The sequence below is a fragment of the Sus scrofa genome, chromosome 7 (genome assembly GCF_054392235.1).
Source record: "Sus scrofa isolate SSC_HxYL_T2T_F1_AM1 chromosome 7, Sscrofa_HxYL_maternal_Yorkshire_Landrace_v2.0, whole genome shotgun sequence".
Classification (NCBI taxonomy): domain Eukaryota; kingdom Metazoa; phylum Chordata; class Mammalia; order Artiodactyla; family Suidae; genus Sus; species Sus scrofa.
This window is the reverse complement of record NC_139389.1, coordinates 22278895-22293240: the sequence shown is the minus strand read 5'-3', so window position 1 is coordinate 22293240 and position 14346 is coordinate 22278895. Positions and strand designations below refer to the sequence as shown.

Genomic DNA, 14346 nt, shown 5'->3' with positions numbered 1-14346 from the left:
ATAACTTAGGGACCATAACAAACAAACAAAAACCTCTTTTAAAATTCCTTGACTGTTTCATTTGAAAGTAGAACAATTAGCTAAATGCAAATTACCTAGAGTAGTGCTTATTGAATTTTAGAGTATCTACAAATCACCTGGGATCTTGTTAAAACACAGATTCTAATTCAAAAGGTCAGCATGGAGCCTGGGAATCTGCATTTTCAGTAAGCTCCCAATGATGCTGATGCTGCTGGTTCATGGAGAAAACGCTTGAGCATCCAGGCCCCAGACAACCCTGATGGGCTGTGTAATCAGCTAGAGGTGCCAGGCAACTCCATTTCCTTCCCATCCTCTTACACCTGCAACCTCTACATCAGCATGTCTCCCGTCCACCTGTGCTCCCCACTGCCCTCTCTCTAACCCTAAGGGGAGCGAGGTTTGGGAGGCCAGGCAGGGTCCTCTGCTCTAGCACAGGCAATTCAGCCAAATCTTTACCCAAGAAGTAATGTTTGCTTCAGAAAAAAAAGCCCCTGCTACAGAGCTTCCGTTCTCCCCCCTCACGTGAGCTCCCAGGGTGAGGGGAAAGGAGCCTTTGCACGTTTATGAGCACAGAGCAGGCCTGCAGTACTCCCTAGGCTCCCTGAGCATCTCAGGACACAAGGACTAGGTCTCCACTGCAGTGTCCTTGGATAGGGTGCTACTACAGACCACACCTTCAACACTGAATTTTAGTGAGGTCCCTCTGAGTCTCCAACTCCTCTGCTCAGATAGCCCCTTCCTCTCTCACCTACCCAGAAAAGCAAAGAAAAGCTCACAGAGGAGAAAAACAGCCACAAAATGGAAGCCAGTGGGGTAAAGGAGAAAAGCAAAGGGGAGGAGAATCCTCCCCATGACTGAGGAGCAGGGGAGAGATGGAGGAAGAAGAGGGGGCCAGATAAGGCAAGCCTGCAGCAGAGAAAATTGAAGGGAGAATTGGGGAATGTTTCGTCTTTTCTGTTTCTCTTTCGCCAAGCTAGTCCAAAGTGTTAAGAGTTGCTGATAACCACTCCCCTGCGTTCAGCCTCATTAACAATGACATGAAGGATTTTCAGTGCCTCTGGTCAGAGGAGCATCTAGAGAAGAGGGAAGTTGAGGCAGTGAGTGGGGCACTCAGGTGGTCAGAAAGCATCCTATGAGCACCGCTTTGGGCCAGCAGTCACCGATGTAGGGGCTTGGGACACAGTGAACAGTGCCTGAGAAAAGCATTAAGTACAGTAAGTCTTATAGAGGTGATTAAGCACTGTAGAAACAGAACAAGTGAAGCAGGATAAAGGAGTGAAGTTTCACTCCATAGGGTGGTCAGGGGAGGCTTTATTAAGCCAAGATTTGGAGGGGGTGAGGGAGTCAGCTCGGTGCTACCTGGAAGGGTAATCCAGGAAGAGGGATCAGCTGATGCAAAGGCCTTAAGGTATAGAATTAAAAGGTTTCCCATGGGGTTTCTCAGATGATCCTCATAAGCACCCTGTGGGGGAAGCCATGGGTACTTAACCAGTCACACTTACAGTTTAGTAAACGGAACTTAATGACATCTGATTGTTCAACATTGCATGTCCATAAGATGACAAAGGTCTGGATTCAAGACTGATTGACTCTCCATCTAGTACTCTTTCCTATTAACCTTCCAAAAACTTTGTGTTCCCACCCAGAAAATTATTATTCTTCCTTATATAGAAAATAGAGGTGATAACCACATAGGTAGGCGTCAAGTAATTATTTTGTGTGATTAGCTGGGTCTGGAAAGCATGGGAGAAAGGTGGTGTGGTTACCATGTTGGTGCATGAGAGGAAGAAACGGATGGACCCCTGGGAGGTCAGGTGCTGTGGGGTGTGAGACACCGGGAGTGAGGGTGGCCAGGTGCAGGGCTCTGCAGGCAGCCAGAGCCTGATGGGAAGGAGGGGCCGGGAAAGCGGAGAGGTGGGAGATTGAGCATCCTGGTAGCACCACACTGCTGTTGTTTGTTCCTCTCCACTAGTGTGGCTGTGACTTGACTTCTCTGTGCCCAAGTGGAAAGACATGAAGGCAGGCCGGTGAGTACAGCGAGCCTTCTCTAGGTCTCTTGGTGCTCCTCTGGTCATCACATGAAATCCTTTTGAGGGGCAAGTCGAGAGTGGGATGTGGTGGGGCTTGGAAATGGAAGGAAAGAGCCAGGCTGGTGTGAATCGAAATGGGAAGTCCCAGGATGTGGGGGTACAGAGGAAGCGAGGCAGTTTCGTATTTGCCTCTTTGCCCTGGGTGGGCCCAAAGCGGGGAAGCCAACATGATGAAACAGCTTCCCAGCCGAAGTGTCCACGCCTGCGGACGCAGACAGGGATCGCAGTGCCCCGCCGGCCCAGGTCCCAAAGTCCCACCAGAGACATTTTAGAGTCTTGGTTGCAGGTTGGCCCGGCTTAGGGGAGAGGGAGAGCAGGGTACATCGGGTTCCAGGTCCAGGTCTGGGAGGGCTGGGCCCACAGTGCAGGATGAACTACGAACCAAGGCAGGGTAAATGCCTGCATTTCGGGAATAAATGTTCCATAACTAGTACTAACAGGAACTTAAACAGCACTTACTAAATGCCTGGGACTGTTCTAATCACTTAACAGGTATTAACTCATTTAATCGTCAAAAATGACCTATACAATTATTACCAACTCCATGTTTTTTTGTTTTGTTTGTTTTTTAAATAACCATGCCCAGAGTTCCCGTCGTGGTGCGGCGGAAACGAATCCAACTAGGAACCACGAGGTTGTGGGTTTGATCCCTGGCCTCGCTCAGTGGGATAAGGATCCAGCGTTGCCGCGAACTGTGGTGTAGGTTGCAGACGCGGCTCGGATCCCGGGTTGCTGTGGCTGTGGTGTAGGTCGGCAGCTGTAGCTCTCATTGGTCTCCTAGCCTGGGAATTTCCATACGCCCCAGGTGTGCATGCTGCCCCCCCAAAAGGCAAAAAACAAACAGTTTTGTGTTATGTATCCACATCCATCTACTCCTCTCTTGTTATCTTGAAGCAAACCCCAGATATACTCTTTTACCAGGAAATATTCCAGGATGTATTTCTAACAAATACTTTTTTGGTTTTTTGTTTTTTTGTTTGTTTTTTGTCTTTTTAGGGCCGCACCCATGAGCATATGGAGGTTCCCAGGCTATGGGTGGAGTTGGAGCTATAGCCACTGGCCTACACCACAACCACAGCAACACTGGATCATTAACCCACTGATTGAAGCCAGCAATCAAACCTGCATCCTCATGGATGCTAGTCAGATTCGTTTCTGCTGAGCCATGACAGGAACTCACTATTTCTAATAAATACTTTTTAAAACATAAGAATTAATACTTTTATCACATAAAAGCTTAATAGTTATTTCTTTTATCATTATGTATCCAGTAAGTGCATGCATTCCAATTTTTGTTTTAAAATTTAATTCTTATTTTATATTGGAGTATAGTTCATTTACAATGTTGTGTTAGTTTCAGATGTACAGCAAAGCAAATCAGTTATACATGTACATATCTCAATTCTTCTTCAGATTCTTTTCCCAGAATTCTTTATCACAGAATATCAAATGGAGTTCTCTGTGCTATATGATAGGTCCTTGAGTCGTGTGTGTATGTTAATCCCAAACTCCTAATTTAACCCTCTCCACCATCTCCCCTTTGGTAACCATAAGTTGGTTTTCTATGTTTGGGAGTCTATTTTGCAAATAAGTTCATTTGAATACTCCTTTATATTCCACATAAAAGTGAAATGATAATGATATTTGTCTTTCTCTGTACAACATACTTCACTTAGTATGATAATCTCTAGGTCTATCCATGTTGCTGCAAATGGCATTATTTCCTTCTTTTTTATGGCTTGAGTAATATTCCCTTGTATACGTGTACCACATCTTCTTTCCATTTCTCTGTTGATAAACGTTTAGGTTGTTTCCATGTCTTGGCTATTGTAAATAGTGCTGCATTGAACATTGGGGTGCATGGTATCTTTTTGAATCGGTTGTCTCCAGATATATGCCCAGGAGTGGGACTGCTGGATCATGTGGTAATTCTATTTTTAGGTTTTTGAAGAACCTCTGTAATGTCTTCCACAGTGGCTGTACAAATTTACATTCCCACCAACAATGCACAAGGGATCCCTTTTCTCCACATCCTCTCCAGATTTATTCTTTGCAGACTTTTTTGATGATAGCCATTCTGGCTTGTGTAAGGTGGTACCTCATAATAGTTTTGATTTGCATTTCTCTAATAATTTGTGATGCTGAACATCTTTTCATGTTGTTGTTGTTTTTTGTTTTGTTTTGTTTTGGTTTTTTTTGGCCATCTGTATGTCTTCTTTGGAGAATTGTCTGTTTAGTTCCTCTGCCCATTTTTTGATGGGGTTTTTGGTTTTTTTTGGTATTGAGCTGCAGGAGGTGTTTTATATTTTGGAGATTAATTCCTTGTCACTTTCTTCATTTGAAAATATTTTTTCCCATTCTGTGGGTTGTCTTTTCATTTCATATAGGGTTTCCTTTGCTGTAGAAAAATTTAAGTTTAATTAGATTACATTTGTTTATTTTTGTTTTCATTGTCATTACTCAAGGAGAAGATAATTGCTGTGGTTTATGCAGAGAGTATTCAGCCTAGGTTTTCCTTGAAGAGTTTTATAGTATCCGGTCTTTTTTTTTTTTTTTTCAAGTAAACCTTTTCTTTTATTTCAAGGGCTTTGTTGTTGTTGATTTTTTTTATTATAGTTGACTTATAATGTTCTATCCATTTCTGCTGTACAGCAAAGTGACCCAGATATATATATATATATATATATATATATATATATATATATATATATATATATACATACATACATACATACATATATATATTCTTTTTCTCACATTATCCTCCATCACAAGTGATTAGATATAGTTCCCTCTGCTATACAGCAGGATGTCATTGCTTATCCACTCCAAATGCAATAGTTTACATCCACTAACACCAAACTTCCAGTCCATCCCACTCTCTCCCCCTCCATCCCACTCCCTCTTGGCAACCACAAGTCTGTTCTCCAAGTCCATGAGTTTCTTTTCTGTGGAAAAGTTCATTTGTGCCATATATTAGATTCCAGATATAAGTGATATCATATGGTATTTGTTTGTCTCTTTCTGACTTACTTCACTTAGTACGAGAGTCTGTATTTCCATCCATGTTGCTGCAAATGGCATTATTTTGTTCTTTTTTAGGGCTGAGTAGTATTCCATTGTGTATATATACATCTTCTTCATCCATTCATCTGTCAGTGGACATTTAGGTTGTTTCCATATCTTGGCTATTGTAAATAGTGCTGCAATGAACATATGGGTGTATGTGTCTTTTTCAAGGAAAGTTTTGTCTGGATATATGCCCAAGAGTGGGACTGCTGGGTCATATGGTAGTTCTATATTTAGTTTTCTGAGGTACCTCCATACTGTTCTCCATAGTGGTTGTACCAATTTATATTCCCACCAGTAGTGCAGGAGGGTTCCCTTTTCTCCACACCCTCTCCAGCATTTGTTATTTGTGGACTTATTAATGATGGCCATTTTGACTGGTGTGAGGTGGTATCTCATAGTAGTTTTGATTTGCATTTCTCTAATAATCAGGGATGTTGAGCATTTTTTCATGTGCTTATTGGCCATCTGTATATCTTCTTTGGAGAAATGTCTTTTCAGATCTTTTGCCCATTTTTCAATTGGGTTGTTGTTTTTTTGATGTTGAGTTGTATAAGTTGTTGGTGTATTTTAGAGATTAAGCCCTTGTCAGTTGCATCATTTCAAATTATTTTCTTGGAGTTCCCATTGTGGCGCAGTGGTTAACGAATCCAACTAGGAACCATGAGGTTGTGGGTTCGATCCCTGCCCTTTCTCAGTGGGTTAACGATCCGGCGTTGCGGTGAGCTGTGGTGTAGGTTGCAGACGTGGCTCGGATCCCACGTTGCTGTGGCTCTGGCATAGGCTGGTGGCTACAGCTCCTATTAGACCCCTTGCCTGGGAACCTCCATATGCCGTGGCAGCAGCCCAAGAAATGGCAAAAAAGAAAAAAAAATTATTTTCTCCCATTCTGTAGGTTCTTTTTTTTTTTTTTTTTTTTTACAGTTTCCTTTGCTATGCAAAAGCTTGTCAGTTTGATTAGGTCCCATTGGTTTATTTTTGCTTTTATTTCTGTTACCTTGGGAGACTGACCTACGAAAACATTTGTACTGTTGATGCCAGAGAAGTCAGAGAATGTTTTGCCTATGTTCTCTTCTAGGAGTTTGATGGTGTCTTGTTTTATGTTTAAGTCTTTAAGCCACTTTGAGTTTCTTTTTGTGCATGGTGTGAGGGTGTGTTCCAGTTTCACTGATTTATATAGGCAGCTGTCCAGTTTTCCCAGCATCACTTGCTGAAAAGACTGTCTTTTTCCCACTTTATATTCTTGCCTACTTTGTCAAAGATTAACTATAGGTGTCTGGGTTTATTCCTGGGTTCTCTATTCTGTTCCATTGGTCTGTATATATATTTTGGTACCAGTATCACACTGTCTTGATTACCGTGGTTTTGTGATATTGCCTGAAGTCTGGGAGAGTTATGCCTCCTGTTTGCTTTTTGTTCCTCAGGATTGCTTTGGCAATTCTGAGTTCCATGTAAATTTTTGGATTGTTTGTTCTAGTTCTGTGAAAAATGTCATGGGTAATTTGATAGGAATTTCATTGAATCTGTAGATTGCTTTGGGTAGTATGGCCATTTTTATGATATTAATTCTTCCAATCCAGGAGCATGGAATATCTTTCCATTTCTTTGAATCCTCTTTAATTTCCTTTATAAAAGTTTTATAGTTCTCAGCATATGTCTTTCTTCTCCTTGGTCAGGTTTTATTCCTACATATTTAATTTTGGGGGGGTGATTTTTAAAAGTATTTTTATATTCCTTTTCTAATATTTCATTGTTAATATATAGAAATGTAACTGATTTCTGAATGTTAATCTTGTATCCCGCTACTTTGCTGAATTCATTGATCAGTTGGAGTAGTTTTTGTGTGGAGTCCTTAGGGTTTTCTATATATAGTATCATGCTGACTGCATGAAGTGACAATTTTACCTCTTCTGTTCCAACTTGGATATTATTTCTTTTGTTTGTCTGTGGCTAGGACTTCCAATACTACGTTGAATAAAAGTGGTGAGAGTGGGCATCCTAATCTTGTTCCAGATTTTAGCAGAAAGACTTTCAGCTTTTCTCTGCTGAGTATTATATTGGCTGTGGGTTTGTCATAAATGGCTTTTATTATGTTAAGGTATGTTCCCTCTATACCCACCTTGGTAAGAGTTTTTTGTCATGAATGGATGTTGGATTTTGTCAAATGATTTTTCTGCATCTATTGAGATGATCATATGTTTTTGACTTTTCTTTTGTTAGTGCAGTGTATGACATTGATTGATTTGCATATGTTGAACGATCCTTTTGAACCTGGGATGAATCCCACTTGGTTGTGGTGTATGATCTTTTTTATATGTTGTTGGATTTGGTTGGCTAAAATTTTTTTAAGAATTTTTGTGTCTATATTTATCAAAGATATTGGCTTGTAATTTTCTTTTTTGGTAGTACCTTTGCCTGGTTTTGGTATTAGGGTGATGGTGACTTCATAGAATGTCTTTGGGAGTGTTCCTTCTTCTTCAACCTTTTGGAAAAGTTTACGAAGGATGGGTATAAGTTATTTATATGTTTGATAAATTTTCCTGTGAAGCCATCTGGTCCTGGACTTTGTTTGTAGGGAGTGTTTTTATTACATATTCAATTTCATTTCTAGTAATCAGTCTGTTCAATTGAGCTATTTCCTCTTGATTCAGTTTTGGTGAACTGTATGTCTTTAGAGAGTTGTCCATTTTTTCTAGGTTTTCAAGTTTGTTGGCATATAATTGTTCATAGTATTCTCAATTTTTTTTTCACTTCTGCAGATTTGTTGAGATTTCTCCTTTTTCATTTATTTTATTTGAGTTCTTTCTCTCCTCTTCTTGGTGAGTCTGTCCAGAGGTTTGTCAATTTTGATTACCCTTTCAAAGAACCAGCTCTTGGTTTTATTGATTTTTCTATTGTTTTTTTTGAATCTCTATTTTATTGATTTCCTCTCTAATCTTAATGATTTCTTTCCTTCTGACTTTATGTTTTATTCTTCTTTTTCTAATTCTTTTAGGTGGTAGGTTAAGTTGTTGATTTGAGATTTTTCTTTTTTTTTGAGGAAGGCCTGTATTGCTCTGAACTTCCTTCTAAGAACTGCTTTTGTGGCATCCCATAGATTTTGAGTGCTTGTGTTTTCATTGTCATTTGTCTAGAAGTATTTTTTAATTACCCTTTTGATTTCGTCATTGACCCTTTTTTTTTTTTTTTTTAGTAGTAGCATGTTGCTTAGTCACCACATAGTTTTCTCTCATTTCTTTTCCTGTGGCTGATTTCTAGTTTCATGCCATTGTGGTCAGAGAAGATACTTGAAATACTTTCTATATGCTTAAATTTGTTGAGGTTAATTTTGTGCCCCAGTATGTGGTCAATCCTCGATAATCTTCCATGTGCATTTGAAAAGAATATATATTCTGATTTTTTTTTTGATGTAATGTCCTTAAGTCAATGAAGTCTAATGTTTCTATTGTGTCATTTAGGATCTCTGTTGCCTTACTGATTTTCTGTCTAGAGGACCTGTCCATTGATGTGAGTGGGGTGTTAAAGTGTCTTACTATTATTGTATTCCTACCAATTTCTCCTCTTATGTCTGTTAGAATTTGTTTTAAGTAGTTGGGTCCTCCTGTATTAGGGCATGTATATTGATGAGTGTAGTATCATCTTCTTGAATTGATCCTTTTATCATTAATAGCAAAAAGAAGGAGGGGTGGTGGCAGTGGTGGTGGGAGGGGTTATTTAATGTTGAATACTGGGAACTGAGAAATTTGAGGATATCTTAGAGCCTGCATACCACACTTTTCTCTCATATCAGGAATTCCAATTCTCAAGGACAGTGGGATGATAAAATTAAAATATATCATTTATTCATTTAAAATTTTAATAGATACTAAGGTACCTCCAAATTGGCTGTGCCAATTCATATCACATATACCTTATTCTTGTCAATATTTATCAAACTTTTAAATATCTGCCAATCTGTTAGGTATGTAATGTGCCATTTGTATTTTTAACCTCCAAATACTGATAGAGTTAGGCTTTTTTTTTTTTGGCTGCCCTGTAACATATGAAGTTCCTGGACTGGGGATCAGATACAAACCACAGTTGTGACCTATGCCACAGCTGTAGCAATGCCTGATACTTCAACCCATTTTGCCAGGTCAGGGATTGAACCTGAGTCTGGCACTGCAGAACACTGCTGATCCCATTGCACAGTGGGAATGGGAACTCTAAATTATGCATCTTTTAATATGTTTACTGGCCATTTTCTTTTCTTCCTTTGTGAATTCTCTATTCATATCTTTTGGCCTGTTTCCTTTTGGGCCTTTTAACTTTTCCTTATTGATGTGTAGAAATTCTTTCTTTCTTTTTTTTTTTTTTTTTTTTTTTTTTTGTCTTTTGTTTTTTGTCTTTTTAGGGCCGCACTGCGGCATATGGAGATTCCCAGGCTAGGGGTCTAATCGGTGCTGTTGCTGCCAGCCTACACCAGAGCCACAGCAATGCCAGATCCGAGCCACATCTACAACCTACATCACAGCTCACTTAACCCACAGATCGAGGCCAGGGATGAACCAACAACTTCATGGTTCCTAGTCGGATTCATTTCCATTGCGCCACAACGGGAACTCCTAGAAATTCCTTGTAGTCTTTATATTAACCACTTAATATGAATTAACTAATCCATATTCATACATGTGTGCTTATTTATATACCTTCAGAGGTAGCCCAATTTTAAAATATATATATATATATATATATATATATATACATACACACACACATACATATATTATTTTAAAAAAAAATAGGGCTACCTCTGAAGAAAAGATGCTGAATGGATGTCCTCCTGAGTCCCAGACTCCAGGCAGAGTGAACCTATTATTTAAATTATTTGGACTATCTGGAGAAACAAGAAAAGTCCCAGTGTGGCCATGCCTTCTCCCTCCAGAACAGAAAAGGGCTACACAAATCAAGGTGGAGAAAAATAGCTTCATGTAGAATCAGGAATCCAGCCTGCTAGGAGAGAGTCCTTCACACCAGGCAATCTGCAGACCTCCAGAATTTTCCAGGTCTTGACTCTGAGGCATCTCTGGGAGACTTGGGAGTAACAAAGATCCAACCCCGCTCTCCCCCCAGTAGCAATGACTTCACCAAGATATGTTTATGTCCTCATATGTAAATTTTGGAGGGAGGCAATTTCCAGAGCTTTATTTCAGTCTTTAGGGAAACAAGTTTCTTCTAGCTTATTTCTTCATTTATTTCCTAAGCTGGTGTGGATAGCCCAGGCCAGTTCTGCCCTAGTCTTAGGAAAAATGACCATTTCCCTTGAGCTGTTTCTTCTCAACTGTGGAGTGGTATTGAGGACTATGGTAAGAGTGTGGGCCAGGCTCAGAGAGTCATCTGCTCAAGGTCATATAGTTGGAATTCAATGACTTCCTGGTGCCAATACCCATATTTATGCTGCTTTGTTTATATTATTTATGCTACTTTATAACATAGTGTCTCTGCTTTCTGCATAGCAAATGCTGATTTGCTCTTTAGAACTCTCCACAGCAGATGTGATTTGGAGTTGGGCGTGGCTGGGGTGATCTTGTGGGGAGGCTGTGGTGGGAAGCCAGGCAACATCATGGCACTGTGATCTAAGTGATAGTAATGGCAGGAGTTCCCGTCATGGCTCAGTGGTTAACGAATATGACTAGGAACCATGGAGTTGCAAGTTCGATCCCTGGCCTTGCTCAGTGGGTTAAGGATCCAGCGTTGCAGACGCGGCTTGGATCCAGCATTGCTGTGGCTGTGACATAGGCCGGCGGCTACAGCTCCAATTAGACCCCTAGCCTGGGAACCTCCATATGCCTCAGGGGTGGCCCTAGAAAAGACAAAATATAATTTTTAAAAATGATAGTAATGGCAGAGGGGTGGAGTCATACAAGCATATTCAAGACAGATTAGAGGTGGGTGGTAGAAGGAATCACAGATGACTATCCACTTAGGTGGGTACTGAAGTCATTTATTTAATTATGGAACCCTAGAGAAGAGAAGACGACATTTAGAAAGGGGGAGACATTAAGCGCAGCCTTTGATAACTGCCAAGGAGGGGATGGCCAGAAGGCTCTAACAATCAAAATAGAAATGAAACTGAAATGAGTTTATTTTGTAAGTAATTCCTACCCACATTAGCAATCATTATCTGTTCTATTCATTTGTCATTTAAAACCTGCATTCTATTAATACTCCAGTATTTATAAGTATCATCACTTGAAAGTGGGAACCAACCCCCTTTAGTGGTGTATTTCACAAGGAATAACAGATTAAAAGAAATAATGAACATATTTTCTTTGAGCATCTGAGTGTGGAGTAAGCAAATATGTTACTGTAACGCATGGCTTACACTTGCACCTCAGCATGTGCATAATTTGACACATTTTGGAAGAATTCAAGCCTATCTGCCATCCAGCCAGGAATGGGACAGTAAATGTTATGGTGTGAAAAGACACAAGGAGCTGTGGGTATGACACTCAGAAATGAGGTGAGATCTGTCTTTGACTAATTCATCAAAACTAGGCTTCAAAACTAAAGAGTCACAAGTTCATATCATTCACTTCTTTCAACTATTTCTCTTTTGGTTATCTATTCTGATGACTTGAATCCTGGACTCATTTAATCTCCTTGGTAGTTTTCAGCATGGGCTGTATGTCAACTTTACTGCTATCCTTTCCTTTCCTTAGATGATTCTATTGTTAGCCTGATTTGTTCTGTATTTCCTTAGTTTTCTTGACTCTTCTGGCTTCTGCTGCCAACTTGCACAGTCACAAGAGAACACACCTTTCATTTCAATATTCAAAGACACTGCTTCAGCTCTGGTTTTCCCTTTACAGAACTATCCTTCAACATCCCTGCATACTCACAGTCATATGTGATTTTACACCAATGTGCAAGTCTTCAGCCTCTGACACCTACATTTTATTTAGATCATCCTTACATCATTGGCTCCATCTTGGGTTTTTTGTTTGTTTTGTTTGTTTTGCTTTTTAGGGCTGCACCTGTGGCATATAAGCGGTTCACAGGCTAGGGGTCTAATCAGAGCTGTAGCCACTGCCCTACGCCACAGCCACAGCAACACCAGATCCGAGCCACATCTGTGACCTACACCACAGTTCACTGCAATGCTCTATCCTTGACCCACTGAGCGAGGCCAGGGATTGAACCTGTGTCCTCATGGATGCTAGTCAGATTCATTTCTGCTGAGCCATGACAGGAACTCCCTGTCTTGGTTTTCATCTACGGATTCAGTGCCATTCTATAGTTTTTATTTTCCATGATAGTTTATTACAAGATAGTGAATATAATTCCCTCTGCTATACAATAGGTCCTTGCTGGTTATCTACCTTATATATAGTAGTGTGTATCTGCTAATCCTAAACTACTAATATCTCCCTCCCCTTTGGTAACCATAAGTTTGTTTTCTATGTACGTATGTTTCTGTTTTGTAAATAAGTTCATTTGAATCCTATATTAGATTCTACATGTGAGTGGTATCATATGATAATTGTCTTTCTCTGACTTGCTTCACTTAGTATGATAATCTCTAGGCCCATCCATGTTGCTGCAAATGGCATAATTTCTTTTTTATGGCTATTTCATTGTATATAATGTATATATACCATATTGTATCTTCTGCACAGCTGATGCTGATATGTCTTTAGAACTCTTCACAACAGTTATCTATACACACACCTTTAACCATTTATCTGTTATCTGTTGATGGACATTTAGGTTACATCCATGTCTTGGCTATTGTTAATAGTTAATTGTGTTAATAGTGTTGTAATGAACATTGGGGTGCATATATCTTTTTGAATTATGGTTTTCTCCAGATATATGTCTAGGAATGGGATTGCTGGATCACATAACTCTATTTTTAGTTTTGTTTTTTTTTTAAGAAACTACATACTCTTCTCCATAGTGGCTGCTCCAATTTACATTCCCACCCACAGTGCCCTTTTCTCCACACACTCTCCAGCATTTATCTGTAGAGCTGTTTTTTTTTTTTTTTTTAAAGACTTTTTAATGATGGCCATTCTGACTGGTGTGAGGTGATACTTCACTGTAGTTTTGGTTTTCATTTTCTCTAATAATTAGTGATGATGCACATCTTCTCATGTACCTATTGGCCATCTGTATGTCTTCTATCTATTTAGGTCTCCTGCCCATTTTTTGGTTGGGCTGTAGGAGCTGTTTGTATATTTTGATTTTGAGTTGTATAAGCTGTTTGTATATTTTGGAAATTAAGTCCTTGTCAGTCACATCATTTACAAATATATTCTTCCAGTCCAGTTTGTCTTTTGTTTATGGCTTCCTTTGCTGTGCAAAAGCTTATAAATTTGATTAGGTTCCATTTGTTACTTTTGCTTTTGTCTTGGGAGACTGACCTAAGAAAACATTCCTATGGTTTATGTCAGAGAGTGTTTTGCCTATGTTTTAAGACTTTTATGGTGTTAGGTCTTTAAATCTTTAAGCCATTTTAAATTTTGTATGGTGTGTGTTCTAACTTCATTGATTTACACGTGGTTATTCAATTTTCCTAATACTACTTGCTGAACAGACTTTTTTCTCCATTGTACATTCTTGCTTCCTTTGTTGAAGATTAACTGACAATAGGTGTAGGTTTATTTCTCGGCTATTCTGTTCTATTGATCCATAATGTCTGTTTTTATGCCAGGATCACACTGTTTTGATTACTGTAGCTTTCTAGTATTGTCTGAAGTTTGGGAGGGTTATGCTTCCAGTTTTGTTTTTTCCTTAGGATTGCTTTGGCAATTCTGGGTGTTTTATGGTTCCACATAAAACCTAGGATTATTTGTTCTAGTTCCATGAAAAACTTCATTAGTAATTTTATGGGAATAGCATTAAATTCTGCCTGCATTTGGTTATTCCATTTTTAAAGTTTTATTGAAATATAGTTCATTTACAATGTTGTGATCATTCCTGCTGTACAACAAAGTGATTATAACATACATATCCATTCTTTTTCAGATTCTTTTCCCATAAAGGTTACCACAGAACATTGGGTAGAGTTTCCTGTGCTACACAGTAGGTCCCATTGACTATCCATGCCATATACACTAGTGAGCACATGCCAATCTCAAATCCCCAATCCATCCTTGCCTGCCTCCCTTCCCCTTTGGGAACC

General features: G+C 39.5%; 1 protein-coding gene across 1 annotated transcript in view; it reads right to left on the bottom strand.

Annotated features, from left to right (window-relative positions):
* Positions 1-14346, bottom strand: part of PGBD1 (piggyBac transposable element derived 1) — a 69558-nt gene that overhangs the window by 32331 nt on the left and 22881 nt on the right. The gene's annotated exons all lie outside the window — the stretch shown is intronic.